This window comes from Cheilinus undulatus, linkage group 22, assembly GCF_018320785.1.
Source record: "Cheilinus undulatus linkage group 22, ASM1832078v1, whole genome shotgun sequence".
Classification (NCBI taxonomy): domain Eukaryota; kingdom Metazoa; phylum Chordata; class Actinopteri; order Labriformes; family Labridae; genus Cheilinus; species Cheilinus undulatus.
In genome coordinates, this window is record NC_054886.1 from 99,433 (window position 1) to 120,856 (window position 21,424).

A 21,424-nucleotide genomic window follows, 5' to 3' on the forward strand; every position below is an offset into this window, starting at 1 on the left:
CTTTTTTGTGCTGCTTGGAAAAGAAACTAATTTAATTTACTACAAAAGTAATAAGTTAATCACGTGGTAAAGGATCTCATCCTGAAACCGAAAGTAAAACATTTTTACTGCGCAGTAAAAAATAAGTGTGCATGCAGGGCTGTGGCAGTGAGAGGTTGATTTCCTGAAGCTCCAGACGCTGCACTGAGAACAAAACTCCTGAAATCAAGAATGCTGTTTACAATCTCCACACCTCATCTATAAAGGTGAGTGACTTTCAGGACTGTCAAGTCTGCAGTCTTTCTGCATGATCGTGCTGCATTTAACGTACTGCTTTTTACTTTAGCCAGTTAGATTAACGAACCAGATATGATGCTTACATTTTCAGTTTATGAAGATCATCCTTATTAACAAAACGTGTAAGTTTCATTAACTTTTATTGGACACAGATCTTATTTTCAGCGATAATACAAAAACCCTTTGAAAAATCCCATAGGCCTGACGCCGAGGGAACCCATGCGACGCAAATTTTAGGAATTGCGTACAAAATTACGCCACGACTGCGCCATTCCTTTCATCACAACATCACACGCACTGATAAGTATAAAGGAGCACAAAGTAAACATAAGGTGGATTGGGAAAAAACACAAAGGCGGAAATGTAATACTTCAGAATAAAACAAATCATATGTTTCCTTAAAAATCAGACAAAAATAAATGTTAAATGAATTCTATATGTGGATGATGACAGTAAGGATTAAACAAGCATGTAACAGACTGCTCTCACTGCTGGTGGGAGTTACATAAGTCTCAAAAAGAGCGTTTTTTCATCTGTTGCAGTAAAACAATGTTCACCTCTTTATTTACCATCTAAGTGGCCTCTGACATTTTTAAATACATATGAAAATTTGATTGAGTCGTAACATAAAAATTTACGCTCTATTTTAATGTACTGTAATGCACCCTGAACCCATTATTTACATCCAGATATATCAATACATGCACAGTTGATACACACATGCTGTCAATAAACATATAGGAAAATGATCTGTGTTTGAGAAAAAGGTATAGGTGTAGCACTAGTTTATGTTTAAACTCAGTTTAGTTTAAACTTAGTTTAGTGTAAACTCATTACAAACTTAAAAATTAAGGCAGATTTAACTCTGAAAAAGTATTGACTGGAAAGAAGAAAGAAACAAACTGATATCAATATTCAATAAAACTCAGGAGACTTGAAATAAGGTTCATCAAAATTATCATGTGTTAAAAGTTGAAACAAAATAAATAACCACAGACTAAATTTTAGCACAATAACAAAAATCAACAAAGTTTCGGCTCACTCGATTGCTGCTCTGACGACTCTGTGCCTCTCTGTGTCTGTGTGGTACTTCCTGGATAAAAACATTGCATGTGAGCTACAATGGGCTGGTGTAACCATGCAAGATTCAAAACAGGATAAAACATGATTTGGTTTTACCAGTGGTGGGTAGAGTACAGTTACAGTACTCAAGTAAAAGTACTGTTACTTAACAATAATTACTCAAGTAGAAGTAAAAGTTCTCTCAAAAATAAGTGCTTGAGTAAGAGTAAATAAGTATTTTATTAAAAGACTACTCAGGTAGTGAGTAACTTTTTGAGTAACTTCATTTTGTGCAATTTATTAAAGCGTATTGCATTATGACATATTATTCAGAGGTAGTAAAGTAAACTGCACACTGTCATAAATAAAGTAGCATAACTTACCAAAAGTAAAAGAAAAAAAACTTAATACATAAAGCAGCAGTCAAGTTATGTTTGTTAATCACAATTATGGGATGAAAAGTTTAATCAAATGAGGAAAAATCAGACTCTTTCTCTCATAACAGTTATCTTATTTCTACACGATTTTAACCTCACATACATTCATGGATGAAAGTACTGACACACCTGGAATTTTTCCAGAAAATACACCATTTCTCCCAGAAATTGTTGCAATTACAAATGTTTTTGGTATGCAAATTTTTATTTCCTTTATGTGCATTGGAACAACACAAAAAAGACGAAGAAAAATGACAAAAGTGACATAATTTTACACAAAGCTCAAAAAATGGGCCAGACAAAATTGTTGGCACCCTTTTAAAACTGTGAGTAAATCATTTTGTTTCAAGCATGTGATGCTCATTTAAACTCACCCGTGGCAGTAACAGGTGCTGGCAATCTAGAAATCACACCTGAAGCCAGTTAGAATGTCTAAAAGTTAACTCAACCTTTGGGTTGTGTGTCTGTGTGTATTACACCAAGCATGGAGAAGAGAAAGAAGAGCCCAGAATTGTCTGAGGACTTAAGAAGCAAAATTGTGGAAAAATATGAACAATCTCAAGGTTACAAGACCATCTCCAGAGATCTAGAAATTCCTTTGTCCACTGTGTGTAATATAATCAAGAAGTTTATAACCCATGGAGCTGTGGCTAATCTCCCTGGATGTGGATGAAAGAGAAAAACTGACAAAAAGTCCTGCAGTCCTGCAGACTCAGGGTGCAAAAGTGTCAGCTCGGACCATACGTGGTCATCTGAATGAGATGAAGCGCTATGGCAGGAGACCGAGGAGAACCCCACTGCTGACAAAGAGACATAAAAAAGCCAGACTGGAGTTTGCAAAAATGTACCTGAGTAAGCCTCAATCCTTCTGGGAGAACATTTTGTGGACAGATGAGACTAAGGTAGAGCTTTTTGGAAAAGCACGTCATTCTACTGTTTACAGAAAACAGAATGAGGCCTACAAAGAAAAGAACACAGTACCTACAGTCAAACATGGTGGAGGTTCAAAGATGTTTTGGGGTTATTTTGCTGCCTCTGGCACTGGGTGCCTTGACTGTTTGCAAGGAATCATGAAATCTGGAAACTATCAAAAAATTTTGGGCCGCAATGTAGGGCCTAGTGTCAGAAAGCTGGGTCTGTGTCAGAGGTCATGGGTGTTCCAGCAGGACAATGACCCCAAACATACCTCAAAAAGCACCAAGAAATGGTTGGAGACAAAGCTGGAAAGTTCTGAAGTGGCCAGCAATGAGTCCGGATCTAAATCCCATTGAACACCTATGGAGAGATCTCAAAACTGCTGTTGCAAGAAGGAGCCCTTCAAATCTGAGAGACCTGGAGCAGTTTGACAAAGAAGAGTGGTCCAAAATTCCAGTTGAGAGGTGTAAGAAGCTTGTTGATGGTTATAGGAAGTGATTGGTTTCAGTTATTTTTTCCCAAGGGTGTGCAACCAAATATTAAGTTGAGGGTGCCAATAATTATGTCCGACCCATTTTTTGAGTTTTGTGTAAAATTATTTCAACTTTGTCTTTTTTCTTCTGATTTTTTGTGTTGTTCCAATGCATATAAATGAAACAAACATGTACACCAAAAACATCTGTAATTGCAACAATTTCTGGGAGAAATGGTGTATTTTCTGGAAAAATTTCAGGGGTGCCAATACTTTTTTCATGACTGTACATGAATTTGTACCTTGCAGCTCTTACTTTTTAATCACATGATATTTATTTTATCATGTCTGAATAATTTCTGGCTCATATTTAAGAAATAAATCTTATGAACTGGCCTCATTTCTGGCTTTTTGCCCTTTTTTATTTAATTTTTAGTTTTTAGCTCCAATTTATGAATTTTTATCCTGATTATCACTCGGCAAATTTGGCCAAACTAATACATATTAAAACCAAAGACAGCTTTGTCCCACTAGCCCCATGTTATAACCATGTTAGGTATAATCACTGTTATCAGAGATATGCCACACACACATGATAATAGTATCACCTACGACGTAACGTTAAATAATGCCGTGTAAAATCACATTTGTGGCAGAGTTGCAGAGGTGGTTGGACATATGACATAATTTATCACTGACACAGCTGTGTCTCTGCAGTCTGCAAGTTAAAACAGGGATTTGAACTTACACGTTGAGCTAACTAGCAGTGCAGTCGTTAGCTTGTTTAGCTGTCTTACCATAACGTGCTTTCTTAGATTTGACGTGCTATTTTTGGAGCTTAAGATTTCCACTGATTTAGGTAGACATAGTAGGCAGCTCATTATGTGGCTGTTGTTCCTCGTCGTTTGAAACAAAGAGTCTTGATGTTGGTCCAGGGATGAACATGATCCTCTGAAGGAGACGCAGGTATTACATCTTCAGCCATTATCTCCAACTGTTGATAGTTAAGGGGGAGGGGTCACTCCTCCGTTTACTCTGTGGTGCTGAGGATTTTACCTCATGCTGCTGTGAGAGCTCAGCTGAGTGTAAAAAATACTTGAAAATAAATTATAGACAAGTAAAAGTAGCAACCAGTGTATTGCCCAATGTAATGGAGTAGAAGTATAGTTTTTAATCACAAATGTAACAGAGGAGAAGTTAAAATTACTCAAAACTACTCTCAGAAGTAGGATTTTTCAAGAAAACTACTCAAGTACATGTAACGGAGTAAATGTAACATGTTACTACCCACCTCTGGGTTTTACAATTTGAGATTTTAAGACATTACGAGTTGAATACCATGACATTTAGTATAAAAAAGTGTCACAACTAACAGCTTACATGTAAAACATTTTCTTCATTTTACAGTACATTCTTTTTACACCACATGTATTAATCATTTTATCTTTTTCACCTTTTAAATCCTTTTTAAAAATAAATCTGGTTATTTTGTGTCCTAGGTTATACATCATGACACTAACACCTAGTCCTACTATAACATGCTTTCTGTAGTCATATTTAGATCTAGTTTGATCATCAGTAGTCTGTAGGCCTACACTGTTTATCTCTCATCGTCTGCTGATCTTCTCTCCCTCTGTCTCTCTTCATCATCTGCAGCTGTCTGTCTGAATAATGAAAGTAATCATGCAACTGCACGTTTAATATTAGCGTCAATTTTAAAGAAACACTGCCTCAGTAGTAACATTATCAACCTCCTCTAAGTTTCTCTGCTCTATTTTCTCACTCACATGCTGATTTGTAACAATTAGAAGATATGTAGCTGATCATTTTCAGACAGTCTGAACTCTGAAACCTTCCCTCCACCCTCCATGAGCACAGAGAGATTGAGCAAATCAGAGAAGGGGTGGGGGCTGTGCAGAGAGAGAGGTAAAGCAGGGAGGATGATGAATGGGGAGGTTGTCAGTCTGGTTGTTGTTTAACATGTGGGGCTTCTTTCAAAATAGTCGGGGCTCATGCCGACGCCCCCTGGAGCATGTGGCGCCTCTAGCAGGGCCAGCTATGGCACAGGCAGTACAGGTGAATGCTAGGGATGCCACATGCTCAGGTTCTCAAAAAATTGAAGTTTGGAAATCACGCAAAATGTCTTATTTTAGATGTTTTTTTTTAAGGGTGAGAGTGTATTCACTTATTCGGTTGAAGCATATTCTGTCTTGTTCCAGAAGGTGATGAGAGCTAAGTCACTAAGTCCTCACTCATGGATCCACTAACTGCATGACCAACCCCTTCAAGATCTAAAAAATGCAAATCAGACAGCCTTAAACTGTTAGAAAAATGTGAAGTACAATGTGGTAAAACTCTTGTCTCATTACTTTCAGTGAGCGGATGTCAGAGTAATCCTGACTGTGGAGTGACAGACTGTGCTAACACAATGGAGGTAAACAACTTCTTCTTATAAAGATGTGAAATAAAAGTAAATCATCTACAGAGACAATGAGTCAGAGATCATTAGAAGATTTATCTCATTACATTGTTTGTTATTCTCATTCAATGAAGGAAGCCAGTGGTGATTCAGATGATGAGCGATGCTCTGAGAGGTCAAAAGACACTCCACCTCTAATGTCTCCTAGCAGCAAGGATGACCATCAATGGAGTAAGTTCAACTTTTTTTTGAAACATAAAATATCTGTCCCTAAATATCTGAATCAATCTCTCTATGGGCTGAGTTTGCAGAATCAAGTTTGTTTTTTTTCCAATAAAGTTTCTTGGCATGTTTTATTTTGAACAGGTCTTTACTCTTTTTACATTAACTGAATCCTACGTGTCCACTCTTATGGCCTGTTGTTGGGATTGCTCTTTCTCACTCAGCAGCAAACTGGTTGAGGGGCTGCAGAGGTGATCTTTCACACTCAGTTCTGCGAGTACTAGCAAAGTGTTTGTGTGTATTGTATACTTAAATATTGTTCTAAAGGCCATTAAATCAGACAGTTACTTGATTTGGTTAATAACCTTGGACGGTTGTTTAAACAGTTTATGCTGTTATGTGTTGAACACCTGGTCCTGCTAGCTTACCTGTATCATCTCCACCTGGTGCGTTTACAGCGAGATGTGAGCTTGTGATAACAAAATAAATTTGCATATTTGGCAGCTCCCCGTTTTAGTCGAGGTGTGACGAGGTCAGAGCACCACAAGATGTCTCACTGAAGTGAAAATCATCTTGCAAGATCAATATTGCCCAGACACCAGGAGCAGCAGCTCTCCTGACAAAAAACAATACCTGACTGGAAGTTAAAACAGATCACAGAGATGCCCTGGAGACTTAAAAAATAGTGGTGGGACTCGATTAAAAAAATAATTTAATTACATAATTTGCACACAACTGTGCTTCTATCCAGGTTTCAACCCGGTGGTTTTTTAAAACCAAATTTTCACCCACCAAACCCAGCAGCGACTTCTCATTGGTTTCCATGTTGTTTCTCCTGTCGTGTCCTGTGCATCAGTATTACGGGTATACCGGGAACTCGCAGAAAGAGAAACATTCCACACTGTTTGGAGTGCAAAAATAAATTGCGAATAAATACGTTTTTTTTTTTTTGCGTTATTTTTTCTGCACAATAAGTCCATCATAACCTGAGTGTGTATCACGTAGACTCGCTCATAGTGGCGCTGTCTGTGACTTTGTAACTTTGATTCAGTCGCTGCTTTGTCATGTCTCCTTCTTGTCTCACCGTCTGTCGGTCAAACATCCATCAGCTGTTGGCTGTACGATCATCAATGTGCAGCACGACGGGTTGTTGTGTACTGCAATGGTAAACTTGGCAAAACAAGTTCTGTCTGAACACCATAGAGTCCACTGTTGGCTCCAAAAAGTGAAGTTCTAGCTCCAGTTAAACGATCCCTGTTTGTTGTCAGACAGCAGACAGAGCAGAGACACACACTCGCTCACTAACACACACACATTAACACACACTCTCATCTGTGTGTCGTGTCGAACACTGTCTAAGCTCATATGAGAAAAAGAAATGATAAAATAATCTTTTTCTCTAAATTACTGTAAAAAACAAACATGTTATTGACAGAAATATTTTTTTTGTGTGTTTTAAATATGGATGTCCTTAAAGAAGATGAGAAATAGTTTGCTGATGCAGCTGTTTAGATTTCAGTCTGTTGTAAACAGTTTTTAAATTACTTTCAAAATAATGTAAATGCTTTTATTTTTATTATTGTAACAGTAGCAATAAGTGCACAGAGTGGTAAAATAAACATCTGGTAGACTATAAAAGGAAAGGTTTGATTTGTAGAGCATTAAAATGTACAGTTTGACTCAGAGTTAGACAAGATACACTGTGTATAAGCATTGATAGCCTACTCAGTACAAGAGGAGTTTAAACATTTCTGAACAGACCTGAATGCCTCACAATTATGACTTTCATCCGTATAAAGGACAAATATTTCACTCCACTATATTTTTTTTTCCAATATTAAAAAAAGTATAAAATCCCGTCTCATCTCGTGGCATAAGCGTCTCCTCACACCCCTACGTTTTAGACTAACTTTTTCACCAGTTTCACTCTAGTTATTATTAATCTTTCCCTCTGGATTATCACCTTGACTGTCTCAGGTTGGAGGGATTAACCATTGATGAGGTGCATGAGGAACCTCTATGACTGTAGTGCTCCAGTCAGACTGACACAGACGGGACGCAGCTCAGGTTTGGGGAAGTCGTAACCGGTTAGCTCGCGGGAAAATTCTAGGGGTGGGAATCACAGGGTACTTCACGATACGATACGATACGATACGCCATACATGGTCCACGATACCGATATTATCACGATACAGTGATACTGCGATAATCGATATATTGCAAGAAAATTGTATAACGATACATCACAAACTATGTCTAACAAGAGAATACAAAATAGTTTTAAAATGATCAAGTGCAGGATTTCTCAGTTTATTCACAACAATTTAGTATCAATTTCACAGAATTTGACACAGACTGAGCTAAATACTGAATATGAAGTGCATAAAGTCTATACATATGTGTGTAGTATATATATTTAACTTATGTAATTTTAAGTTAAAATGGAATTTAACAATGTAGAATTAAGCTATTTAAATAATATGTAGTCCTGCATCATCTCGCATTTTACCTATCTTTGTTCAATCTGAAGATGAGGATTTTCCCCATTTGTTGCACTGAATTAAAATGCTACCGTGATTTTTTTTGTTTTAAGACAAGGGGAATAAATTATTATAGAGTGAATGTACTCCAATCTTTTATATTTTGTATTATATCAGTTTTTTTTGTAATCACATAACATGTTTGTGGAGGGAGATTATGGGAGACGAGCTGATCGTCATGTCCAGCTTTAAGGACTGATGGACTGTGTTTTGCGGAGGGCATGACGTGACAGGCCAGTGTTTCTTTCTTGTGTTGCTGAAGCCGTCATTCTTAACGACACTACATGGGACAGGTCCTTACAAATAAAACGACTGTGATTATGGTTGCATGAGTAGAGACCAGCGGTAGCTTCAACGGACTTGTTTGTTGATGTTAGCCATTAGCTCTAGCCCTAGCGCGATGATGTCTAACTCGTAGATTCGTCTTGTTGTCTGAGTATGTTACTCTGGCGTGGCATATCTTGCAAACGACTGTCTAACTCCTGTCTAAGTTTGTGCTGTCTTTAATGTTTTGGAAGCCAAAATAAGTCCACACATCCACTATAAATGCAGCAGAAGTTGCTCTGCTGGGTAAGTACAAGCAACCGGCTCACGCAGACCGGAAGTCTCGTGTGATCTCGTCTCAAGAGAGAAGAGGCTAGAGTCAACTGCCAGCTGGCGATGCCTGCCGCCGACTAGCGGTCAGGGGGTGAAATTACACCACAAACTACCGCACCAACAAAGTGAATAATTAGCAAATTAATTAAATATCGATACTGCATTTTAAAATATCGATACAGTATCACGCCAGGAAGTATCGAGATATTTCAGTGTATAGATTTTTTTGTCCCACCCCTAGAAAATTCAAACTTTGTTTATCGTTTAATTGTTCAGTGCCTTATTCCTTGTCATTGTGTAGTAACTTTGGATTTTGAGGTCGCTGTTTGGAGTACTGCGGTGGGCAAGTGTGGGAATATCGACCGACGGCCTGTATAGGTCCGGACCGGTGTTCCTACTCTGTTTGTTGCGGTCCCTGGCAGTGGCTGTGTGCGTTATCTGAGGCGGTCGGGAGTGCACATGTGAATGATATTAATCTTTATTTGTTCCTTCTCTGCTTCTGTTCTGTATACTCTCTTTGGGCCTGGTAGCCTCTTTGATTCATGGCTTCGGCCATGGGGGTAATGGGGGGGGAGTGCAGGACTGGGAGCGAGGCGAGGACAGACCTAGGTCTATGGGGAAGCGTGATCGCTCTGACACTTCTCTGGAAAAAGAAGATAGGAGACTGAAAATGGCTAAGCCTTTGGAAGAGTTTAAAAGTTTCTACAAAATGAAGGATCAGGTTGCTGGGGGTTTTAGAGCTGTGAACCCGCTGAAGGTTGCTGAGTCTCTAAGGTGTATTGGAGAGGATATAGATGCACGAATCCTCCCCAGTGGGGTGCTTCTAGTGAAGTGTAACACTATAGATCAACTTGGGAGAGCAAGGAAAGTTGGGAAAATTGGAGGAAAGAAAGTAGAATTCTCAGTTCCGGAAAGGAAAAACATGGTTAAAGGTGTTATCTATGGTGTCTGTGCTGATGTGACAGAGAGAGAGAAAGAAAATATTAAAGGGGGAGAAGTAAAGGAAGGGAAGCGGTTTAAAGCCAAAGAAGGTGGAAACCCAAACTCCCCAGTCTTGATAACTTTTGAGGGGAATTTTCTCCCAATAAGGGTGTTCATTGGCTGCCTGTCATACCAGGTGAAGCAGTTCCAAAAATCTCCACTTCAGTGTTTTAAATGCTGTGTCATGGCTGTGTCATGCAGAGGAGATAGGCGGTGTGCCAAGTGTGGAGGTGACCACGGTGTGGTGAACTGTGGAGCATCAACTCCTAAATGTTGTAATTGCGGAGGAAGTCAATTGGCATCATTTAAGGAGTGTGGCCACTTTATAAAAGCAAAGCAAGTTCAGGGGGTCAGAGATGAGCACAAGATCTCTTATGCAGAAGCTCTAAAGAGAGTGGAAAGAGCTGGCGATACAAGCACCCTTGGAAAAATGAGAGCAGGTGGGCTCTTGGTGTCTCATTTGCCTCCATCCACCATAGCAAAGGATGAAATTGTGATAAAAAGAGAATCCTTGATGGCATTCATTGTTGATGTACTGTACGGAGCTCGAGAAAAGAAGTCCAGATCTGATATAATTAAATGTGTGTCTGAAGCAGCAGTCAAGTTTCTCAAGCCAAGAAAAGACAAGTTACATTGAGAGGGAGGATGATGAGGACGGAGAAGATATGGATGAGGGTGACTTTGTTGAAGATTATGATGATGTTTAAAATATTTATGATGTTCTGCATCCTTCAATGGAATGCAAGAAGTTTAATTGCCAACGGACAGGAACTCAAAAAGCTAGTTCGAGATTGTGAAACAAAACCTGATCTAATTTGTATCCAGGAGACATGGTTAAAGCCTTGTCTAGATTTTGTTATCCCGGGATATGTGTGCCTGCATAAAGACAGGGATGGCAGGCCAGGAGGGGGATGTGCTACTTTTGTCAAGTCAAATATGCAGTATAGGATTTGTGAATGTGATTCATCTTTTGAAAGTTTAATTATTGAGGTATGGAGGTATGAATTTTTATAATCCTTGTAAGCCCCTCATTCTATCTGAGCTTGAAAACATAATGAGTAAGGCTAGCAGCTCACAAGTCATCTGGGTCGGAGATTTCAACGCCCACAACCCTCTGTGGGGAAGCAAGGATAGGGATACAAACAGGGAAATCATTGAAGAAATGTTAGATAATTCTAATTTAGTTATAATAAATGATGGACGACCAACCCGCTTTGAAATTAAAACCTCTAAAATGTCATGTTTAGACCTGATTCTGGCTTCACCAGCTCTTGCAAGGGTAGGGGAGTGGAATGTCTGAAGTAAAGACCCAATGGGGAGTGATCATTTCCCAGTTTTAACTAAGTTTGGAAGACCTCTAGTAAAGAAATCAGAGGAAAGAGTCAAATGATTTGATTTCTCTAGAGCAAAGTGGGATAAGTTTGAAGAGGGGATAGCTACAGGCTTAGAGAGTGTTTGCAGTGATGGGTCAATTGATGATTTTAATGATTCTTTAATCGCAATGATCTTGACTGCTGCTTCAGAGGCAATCCCCTTTAGAAAGGTCCCTAAGGAGAGAGCCATTGTTCCATGGTGGAATAGTGACTGAAGTAAAGCTATAAGCATGAGAAAACAAGCGTTTAAAAAATTACGTAAGAACCCTTCTCAGGAAAATATCATAAAAAACAAGTGTTATTGTGCTTTGGCAAGGAAAACTGTCAAAAATGCAAAAAGGAAATGTTGGAGAACTGTGGGACGTTAGGACCTGACACTCCAGCCAAACAAATATGGGCTAGAATTCACAAAATGTCTGGAAAAGTTGTTAGAACAACAATTCCAGTTCTGAAGGATGGGCACACTGAGGCCATTTTTAGTAAAGATAAGGCAGACGTGCATTAAAACTTTCCAAGATGTGCATAATTCAAAAAGCTTAGGAGATGAAGTGTTGAGGAAAAGAGAGGAGCTATTGAAAGCAGATGAATGGAAATTAAATTATGTATGTGAAAGAAATAGATCATATAATGCGTTTTTCTCTTTAAAAGAGCTTAAAGATGCCGTAAAGGCTGGGTCAAATACTACTCCAGGTCAGGACGGAATAAGCTATGAACTGCTTAAACACTTAGAAGAGGGAGCACTTGAAGAAATGTTGGCGCTCTATAATTATGTTTGGGAGGCCGGTATATTACCAACAAAATGGAAACACGCTTTGGTTGTTCCAATTTTGAAGCCTGGAAAAGACCCATCCTCTCCATCATCGTATCGACCGATAGCACTAACATCAGTAATGTGCAAAGTAATGGAAAGAATGGTTACAAATAGGTTGGTGCGCTTTCTTGAGTCTAATAATGTTTTTGTTAATTATCAAAATGGCTTTAGAATTGGCAGAAACACGATGGATTCTGTTGCTGTCCTTGACCAGGACATAAAGAAAGCTTTTATTAATAAAGAAGCTGTGATTGGAGTTTTTCTAGATATAGAGAAAGCATATGACTCCATGTGGAGGGAGGGTGTGCTGATGAAGCTGCACGATGCTGGCGTTCATGGCAGAATGTTTTATTGGATTAAGGATTTCCTTAATCACAGAACTATTCAGGTGAGAATAGAAGGTACTGAATCTGAAATAGTTGAGGTTGAAAACGGTACACCGCAAGGTTCAGTCATTAGCCCAGTCCTCTTTAATGTTATAGTAAATTATATTTTTGGAAATGTCCAACAAAGATTTGGTAAATCATTGTTTGCAGATGATGGTGCCCTCTGGAGGAGAGGGAAAAACATACGTCACCTGTTCTGTCAAACACAACAGGCCTTAGACCAGGCTGTTAAGTGGGCAGACAAATGGGGATTTAAAATCTCTTCATCCAAAAGTAAATTTATGGTTTTTGGCCTAAAAAGGAAGGTTCTTTATAAAGAGTTTGCAACTTTAAATTTTTGGGTGTGTGGTTAGACTAGAGGCTAACATGGAAGACTCACATCGATAAAACTATCTTTAAATGTGAGAAAATAATCAACATCCTTCGAAGCTTAGCAGGATGTGACTGGGGGGCTGAAAGAGAGACACTGCTAATGATTTACAGAGCAATGATAAGGTCTACTTTAGACTATGGGCGTGTCGTATTTGGCTCAGCCTCCAAATCTGTTCTTGAGAAGCTGGATCAGCTTCAGGCTAAAGCCCTTAGAATTTGTTGTGGAGCTTTCAGAACAACTTCTAAAAGAAGAAGAAGAAGACTGACACAGACGGCCCTCCCTGCACAAACAAGAGCAGATAGAGAGAGAGAGAGAGTTTTGAGAGAGAAATCATAACAATGAGCGCTCCTACCTGCCTGCACACAGCTGTCTTGCTCAGTGTGTTTTTTTTCTTACACTCATGCATGCCTGTGAGTATGTGCTGTGTAAATCATGGACGAAATTTTGATTTCAGAGGTGGGGGGGACACAACTGGTTTGAGTATGGGGGTATGGTCAATAGACCTCATTTACATAAAATTATACCTAATGAGTAAAAATAAGCTATAATAAGCTATATTAAGATATAAAATTTGTCACAATGCTCAGTCTCATGACTAACATATCTTTATTCTTTCAACCTCACCTGTGAGCCTCCAGCCTCTCCTCCTCCATCTCCTCCAGCCTCTCTTGCTCTACCTCCTCCTGTATCTTCTTCTGGATTTCTATTATCTGTCACCTGACAAAAATATATTGATGGATGACATATGAACAGTGGGACAATTTGGGATGCAACAATCATTGATTTTGATGGTATCGTCTGAAGAAAAAACTCAGTTTCTCAATTATTATGTCTAATTTATTCACAAACAATATGGATGTATAAAATCACATTTGTAATCCAAGGTTTTATTTTATTTTTCCCCACAAACTTTCATTGTTAGTGTTTTTAAACAGTGGCTGCCTTTCAAAACACAAATAATACATGAAAAAAAAATCAAAAAGTGTATCTCTTTGGCTTTAAATATACGCTTTTTTAAAATCTCTGTGTTGTTGAGGCTCTACAGTAATAATAATAATAATAACAATAATAATAATAATGATAATAACAATAATAATAATAATGATAATAATATTTTATTTGTCAGCTCTTTAAATAAAACTCAAAGACACTTTACAAGAATAAAACAATTACATTATGTGAACATATAAATTGCAATACATAAGTTTATCATAAAGTTAAATAATAGAATATTAAAAAAATACAGGTAATACTATTATTACTTCTACTACTATTAATAATAATAATAATAGGAGGGGAGAGAGTCTGAGTTTCTGATGATGAGGGGAAGGAGTTTGTGGTGTAATGTGTTCCTCTGAGTAACTTACACTTTGACTTCTAAAGAAGTCTCTTATATCCAGTTTTCTTTTTTTGACATCTTGCCACCTGGCTGCGCCTCATTACCAAACACACATACACATGCACGCACGCACACACACAGACACACATTCAATGTTAATGTAAACAAAACCTCTGATACTAAAATCCGTCTAGCTGACGTGACCCAGGCAGAACAAATGCCCAACATGTTAACAACTTACAGTGGCAGATGAACGTGGACTCATGACCAACTAGCTAAACACTGGTGTGCTCATGTGCTATAGTCCAGGCGCTGTTTACAACCAGATGGAGTGACAGCGGGGACAGCCAATCATACGTTAGCAAGAAACGGCAGAGCCAATCGATGAGCTTGTGGGCCAGTGGGCGGTCTAAAGGGAAACAGGCTTCAGCTTGAGCAGCCATTTTCCACTTGGTCCTAGTGCTCAACTTGTCTCCATTTAATATAGAGTAACATTGTTTTTGGATGGTAAAAACTGCAAGGGACCAAAACTGCCTTTTTTAAAAAGTGCAGGGGACATGTCCCCCCCTGCCCCCCCGCCCAAATTACATCCTAGGTGTAAATTCTGGTATAAAGGTCTCTTTGTGTGCGAGTTTGTGTGTGTGTGTGTGTGTGTGTGTGTGTGTCGAAGAAAACTACAGGGAGGAAAGTTAAGCACTCTGAAGATGCACATGGAAATATAAATGAACATGGTAAATGGGCTAGAGCTTATAAAGCGCTTTTTGAGTCCCACCTACCCATTCACTCCATATTCATGCACTGATTGCAGAGGTTGCTATGGAGATCGGCCATCAGGATCAGCTAATCGTATTCATATGCATCACATTTTCACTCCATTAACAAAGCAGGAGGGGAGCAAATTGCTGTAAAGTGTCATAACAAGGACAAATCAACATGTGACTGTAGGAGCTGGGGATCAAACCCATTACCTTCTGATTGTGAAACACCCAACTCTACAAACTGAACCACAGTAGAATAAGCAAAAACATTTATATTTATTGATAGAAAAATAACATGAGCATTCTTATTTGACGAAATATTCTCAGTAGATGACCACAGAGGGGTTTCTAAGGGGAGCATGCATTTGACAGAATAAAAAATGCCTGTGATCATGTTTCTTTGCTAATAAGAAGACCAAAATTATGATTGGTATTTAAATTTGATTTGTTGTGAAGCCTTTTTGCTTGGATGGGCTAATGAAACATGGATTCATGTATATGTTAAAATATTCAGGTTGATTTGAATTAACAAGCATGTTCATTTCCACAGAGACACAACTGGAGAGCCTGTTGGAGGATCTGGGACTGGAGCATCACTTCAAGGAGAAGCTATCCCTGAGTGAAATACTCCAGATCAATAAGAAGACCATCACTGATGAACCCACCAGCTGTAATTCAGATCTTCCATGGTATTTTCTAAAGAAACTGATGATGGTTAATGTCACAGCTAGGAATGTAAAGTTTACATCTGGATGTGAATCTGCCTGTGATGCTGAATCAGAAGGAACAGATTTAGATTTTGATGATCTTCTTGGTGATCTGCAGTCAGGTGACATGCTGAACCCTCTTGACATAATCACTGCTCTCTTTCTGTGTTCTGATGGTTTTGTACAACAAGAAATGGCCCTCAAAATGTCCATGTGTCAGTTTTCTGTGCCTCTGCTGCTTCCTAATTGTGACACAGAGCAGTGCACACTAATGCTTTGGGCCATGAGAGACATAGTGAAAAAGTACAGACCTTCATCACTTTCAGAATCCAAGGGCTTTATTGAAGACAGGATTGTTGTCTCTAAACTTCCAATGGTTTCCTTTGTGAGACTGGGTGAGTGCTCCTTATCCAAATCAAAGATCCTCAATGAGCTTCTGAGTAATCCTCAGCAAAACCATGATACATTTGTTCACCGTAACATGGAAAATGGTGATTGTCCAAGAAGAATATCTAATGGACTGACTGAAGTTACCTGGTATCTACCTGGTGGGAACAAAAGCATGGATGTTTTCAGTGAGCCAGTAGCTGTAGCTAACCTTCGTGGAGACATTGATTCATTTGAGACACAGTTTTCTTTTCTGTGTCAGACATCTGCAGCAGTTTTTGTGTTCTTTGACAATCTGGACCCTGAGTGCAACCTGCTCACAAACAAAAACCACAAGACCCAGATCTTCCTGGTGGGAAACCCTCAGAGCCAGAAATTCAGTATGGATGCTCTGAAGAAGGTGGCAAACAAGCTGAAACTGACAAAAAACAACATCCTTTTGAAGACCAAACAAATGAATGATGCAGACTTTATCAAAAAACTATGTAAAACAGTCAACAGTGTGGTGGAGAACTCAGAGAAAAAGATGAACATTGAACAGATGGCTGACATTGCTCATGAACTGGGAATCTGGGTTGATGAAGACTGTCCAGAGTGTCAGACAGCAAAGAAAAATGCAGATGCCATCACTGCACAAATTCAAGATATCCTGAAATACAAAGAAATCAGCTACCATTGCAGGGAGAAATATGGAAGGAACTGACCAGCAATGAGAAGGAAATGTTCCGGCTTCGAAAAGTTGGGTCAGAAAACATAGAAATGTACAAAAGTGATCTTCAGAAGAAGCAAAAACAACTTCGAGCACAACAGAACTCTTATGATATGTCTGATGCAATGACATGTTTCATCAACGCAATATCAACACCAGGTATTGAGAGATGTTATTTCCTGAAATGGATGAGGATGAACCTTGATAATCTGTCTCGAGAGAAACTGTCAGGCCTCAGAGAGGCTTACAAAAACAAAAACAAAAGTCCTGAAAACAAAGATGAAATTAAAAAAATCGACCAACAACTCTCCAACAGCTCACTTGGGATTGAACACTTCTTCCGTGAAATGGGTCAGATCTATGAAGCCTCAGTTTCTCTCCCAGAAACAAACCCATCACGTCAACAGTTAGCTCATCTGCCCAGACTGTGTGCAGGGTTGTTGCTTGATGGATTTCCTCTTGAGCTTGTAGATGGTGATGCTTCAAACATTCCTCTCACATGGGTAACTGATGTTCTGACTCAGCTCAATGACTTGGTGTCTCCTAAGAGCAAGATACTGGTGGTCACAGTTCTTGGAGTTCAGAGTACAGGGAAGTCTACTCTCCTCAACACCATGTTTGGAGTACAGTTTGCAGTCAGCAGTGGTCGATGCACCAGAGGTGCCTTCATGTCGCTCATCAAAGTCAATGAAGACATCAAACAAGAACTCAAGTGTGACTTCTTGGTGATCATTGACACTGAGGGCTTAAAGTCACCAGAGCTTTCAAAACTAGACGACAGCTATGAGCATGACAATGAGCTGGCAACACTTGTTGTGGGGTTGAGTGACATCACTATCATCAACATTGCAATGGAGAACTCCACAGAAATGAAGGACATCCTGCAGATAGTTGTGCACGCCTTTCTCAGAATGAAATCTGTGGGCAAAAAACCCAGATGTCAGTTTGTTCACCAGAACGTGGCAGATGTATCAGCCCCTGAGAAGAACTTACGAGAAAGAGAACTGCTCCTGGAACAGTTAAATGAGATGACCCAGGCAGCTGCCAGAATGGAGAACAAGGAGGAGTACAAGAGCTTCACTGATGTGATGGAGTACAGTCCAGACACTGGGAACTGCTACGTCCCAGGACTCTGGAATGGGAGCCCACCAATGGCACCAGTTAATGCAGGCTACAGTGAGGTCACTTATGAGCTCAAGAAAAACATCCTTAAAGTCCTGGGAGATTGTGAGTCTTCTTCCAACAATCTCCTGGAGTTTACAGAGTGGATAACAAGCCTGTGGAACTCTGTCAAACATGAGAACTTCATCTTCAGCTTCAGAAACAGCCTGGTGGCTGATGCATACATGAGGCTCTGCACAGAATTCAATAAATGGGAATGGGAGTTCAGAAAAGACATGTACTCATGGACAAAAAAAGCAGAAACTAAGATTTCTAACTTTGGCAGAGTAAAATTTGAGGTTTCCAACATTGGACAACTACTCACTGCGTTGAAAAGTGAAGCATGCCTCAAGCTGTCTGAATGGGAGACAAAACTTCTTGAAAATCTGAGGATGTACTTCAAGCAAACTGAGGGTCATGTCAGTCTTGTTGAAGCGTACAGAGAGGACTTTGCAAACAGTGCAAGGAGCCTTTGTAGAGAAATAGAAAGATCTGTATACAACCAACTCACAGTTGCAGCAGAAACCAGAAAGGGAATGGCAGATCTCGACAGAATCAAGGCGAACCACACAAAAGAATTAGAAGAGAGAGTGAGAGCATTGATCGAAGAATGCAGAAAGAGAAGAGTGGACATGATAGATAAAAGGTTGGATGAAGAGTTTGACAAGATGTGGAATAAAATGTTGAAGGAACAAAAGCTTTACAAACAAGAGACCATGGATGTCATGGGGGAGGTAACCCTCTACCTGAGAGAAAATCTAAAACACAAGGGGAGTCAAGCGTGTGAATTGTTGAGTAAAAAACAGCAGCAGGATTGTGGACTGATGCCTTTCAAATACCCTGCTGAAGGACATGTCAAGAAGTGGTTCTATCTTTTCAGCTTTGAAGATCCTGTAAAGGCACTACAAAGAGTAGCTGATGGTATCATAAGGGATTGCACACAAATTGTGAAAGAAAAAGTGGAAAGAAAGAACAACTACCACAACACTTTCATCCAGGAGATCCTTCACCTGATCGATGAGGGACTGAAAAACCACAAGGATGTGAAGATAGAGATAGACTTTGAGGTTTCTCTGAAACAGCACATCTGTGCAAATGCAGCCAGAGAGTTTCAGAAAATGTATGAAGATTTCATTCAAAGGAATGATCCCTCCAGATGTCTCAATCAAAACAAAGAGAGGTTCTGTGCTTATTTCAAGGATGAGTTCTATGAACAAGACCAGAGCCAGAAGAAGGCAGAAGAGTTCACAAAGCACTGCCTGAGACCGGCTGTTGAAGACTTTATCAACCGTTCATTGGGTCCTGATATCACTGGAGAAATGATGACAAAGTTCCAGTTCAGCACACGAATGTTCTTCCAGCACTCAGTCTTACTGGATCTGCTTTCAAAGGACAACTTTGTAGACTACCACAGCTACATCTGCTCATATGAGCAGTATGTTAAGAAATGGATCCAAGAAGAAGTAAAAAAACTCGTGACTGATGAGTCTGATAAAATATCAGAGTTTGAGGAGCGGCATCTCAGGTCAAGTATCAGGAGCATAAATGATGTGATACACACAGCTCAAGCAAAGAAAAGTGACAACCTGCAGGAAGTGATTCAGGATATCTGTCAGGAACTTGGTGATAAACTGGTTATTTCTGAGGATGCTCTCGGTCCTTTCATGATCCTGAACAACGTAAACCAGGAACAGTTTGTTCAGTGGCTCACTGTGTGTGTGAAGGACATGGAGGAAGCTCTTAGAGAGCAGTTTAAAAAGACTAACATCAACACCAAGCTCTCCAATCTTCATGTAAAGCCTGAGAATGAGCTTTTCAAAAGAGTCATTGGTTGTGGTAAACAGTGTCCATTCTGCAAAGCTCCCTGTGAGGCAGGAAGAACTGAGCACAAAGAGCACCAAACTTCAATCCACCGTCCAAGGGGTTTAGGCAGATACAGATGTACAGATAAAGTCTCCACTGAAATTTGCACTTACTTAGTGTGCAGTGACAGCTCATTTAGCTGCAGTGCCACAAATAATGAGTGGCACCCTTACAAAGAGTACACCAAGATTTACCCTGAGTGGCGGATTGCTCCAGATACCAGCCTTCAGGCTTCAGACTACTGGAAATATGTACTAACCAGGTTCAACAGAGAGTTTGCTGAAGTATACAATGCAGAGCCGGCTGTAATTCCAGAGTCTTGGAAAATCATCTCACCAGAAAATGCTAGAGAGAGTCTGAAAAGGTCTTTCAATGTCAGATGAGACACTAAGAAATCTTCCCTCTCTTAAACTCAGTGTTCAGATAAACATCCTCCTTTCATGGATTTTTAGACTTCAACATGGAAGTAGAGGAAAATGTCAAACTCAGATGTGTGTTTATAGGAAGAGAAATCTAAAAATAGAAGTCATCACCAAGGCTAACAGTCTGTGAACACTAGAAAAACTCACAGCAGCATTAGAGACTGACTCTTTGTCTCATTGTTTTAGTTGATAGGACCTTTTGAAAACCACACATGAAGATGCAGAACAATCATGATACAGTGATTAAGCTCAACTTGATATCAGGATTTTTCTGACCATTATTGCTGCGATGTGGCAGATGAAAACATGAACACACCTTTGAATGCAATGAGATGACTAAAGTTTTCCTGTTAATGTTGTTTTTTATTGTTTATTGCTTTTCTAAATAGTAGCTGTTTTTATCTGCAGTTATATTCCTTTAAATCTTTATGTTTGAACGTCATTACAAACCAGAGGAATGTTTTTGAATCCGACTGAAGAAACTGAAATTCTTCTCTGTTTATTTTGTTATGGGTTTCTTTCAACTACAATATTTCTACAGAAAAACTTTGATATTCAATAATCATCTTAAAATATGAATATATCTATGAGAATTACAGACTGTTGTGTTAATTTCTTCATGTATTGTTCTATGTAAATATCTTTCTTTTATATTTGGTGATTTTAACATGTAAACATGAAAGAAATGTCAAATCTGGATGAAATCAGTTCATTTTAAAGATGTTTAACAGGATTAGTAATAGAAGAAAATGTCATTATGTCCTGATGTTTGTTGGTGAAGGTTCAGATTCTTGAATTTTAAATGTTTGTTGAATGTTTCTTGGTGTGATGTCTGCATATAAACTCCTGTGAATTGATGTAACAAAGATCATAATCAGCACATTGACTATAATTTCCTTTTGTCCATGTTCATGTAGTACAGGGGAGTCAGACTCAGTCACAGCAGGGGCCGGATTCTGAGTTTAGCTCTGACCTGAGAGCCTAACAGGGTCAACATCCAACCACAAACTGTCAACCTCATTTTACCAGGAAAGAATTACAGGAAAAACTCAGCACTGATGAAGAATGATCAGAGATTAATGAAGTCAAAATGTTGAGTCTAAAAATCTGAGAAAAAAGTCAAACTTATTAATTTAAAAGGTCAAAACATTAAATATAAAGTCAAAATGTTTTGTAAATTTAAAAATATGACTTAGAAAAAGTGTCATCATAAG

General features: G+C 39.1%; 1 pseudogene; it reads left to right on the plus strand.

Moving 5' to 3' along the window:
• Positions 1-99: 99 nt before the first annotated feature.
• LOC121504274 lies at positions 100-21,090 on the plus strand (annotated as a pseudogene).
• Positions 21,091-21,424: the final 334 nt, after the last annotated feature.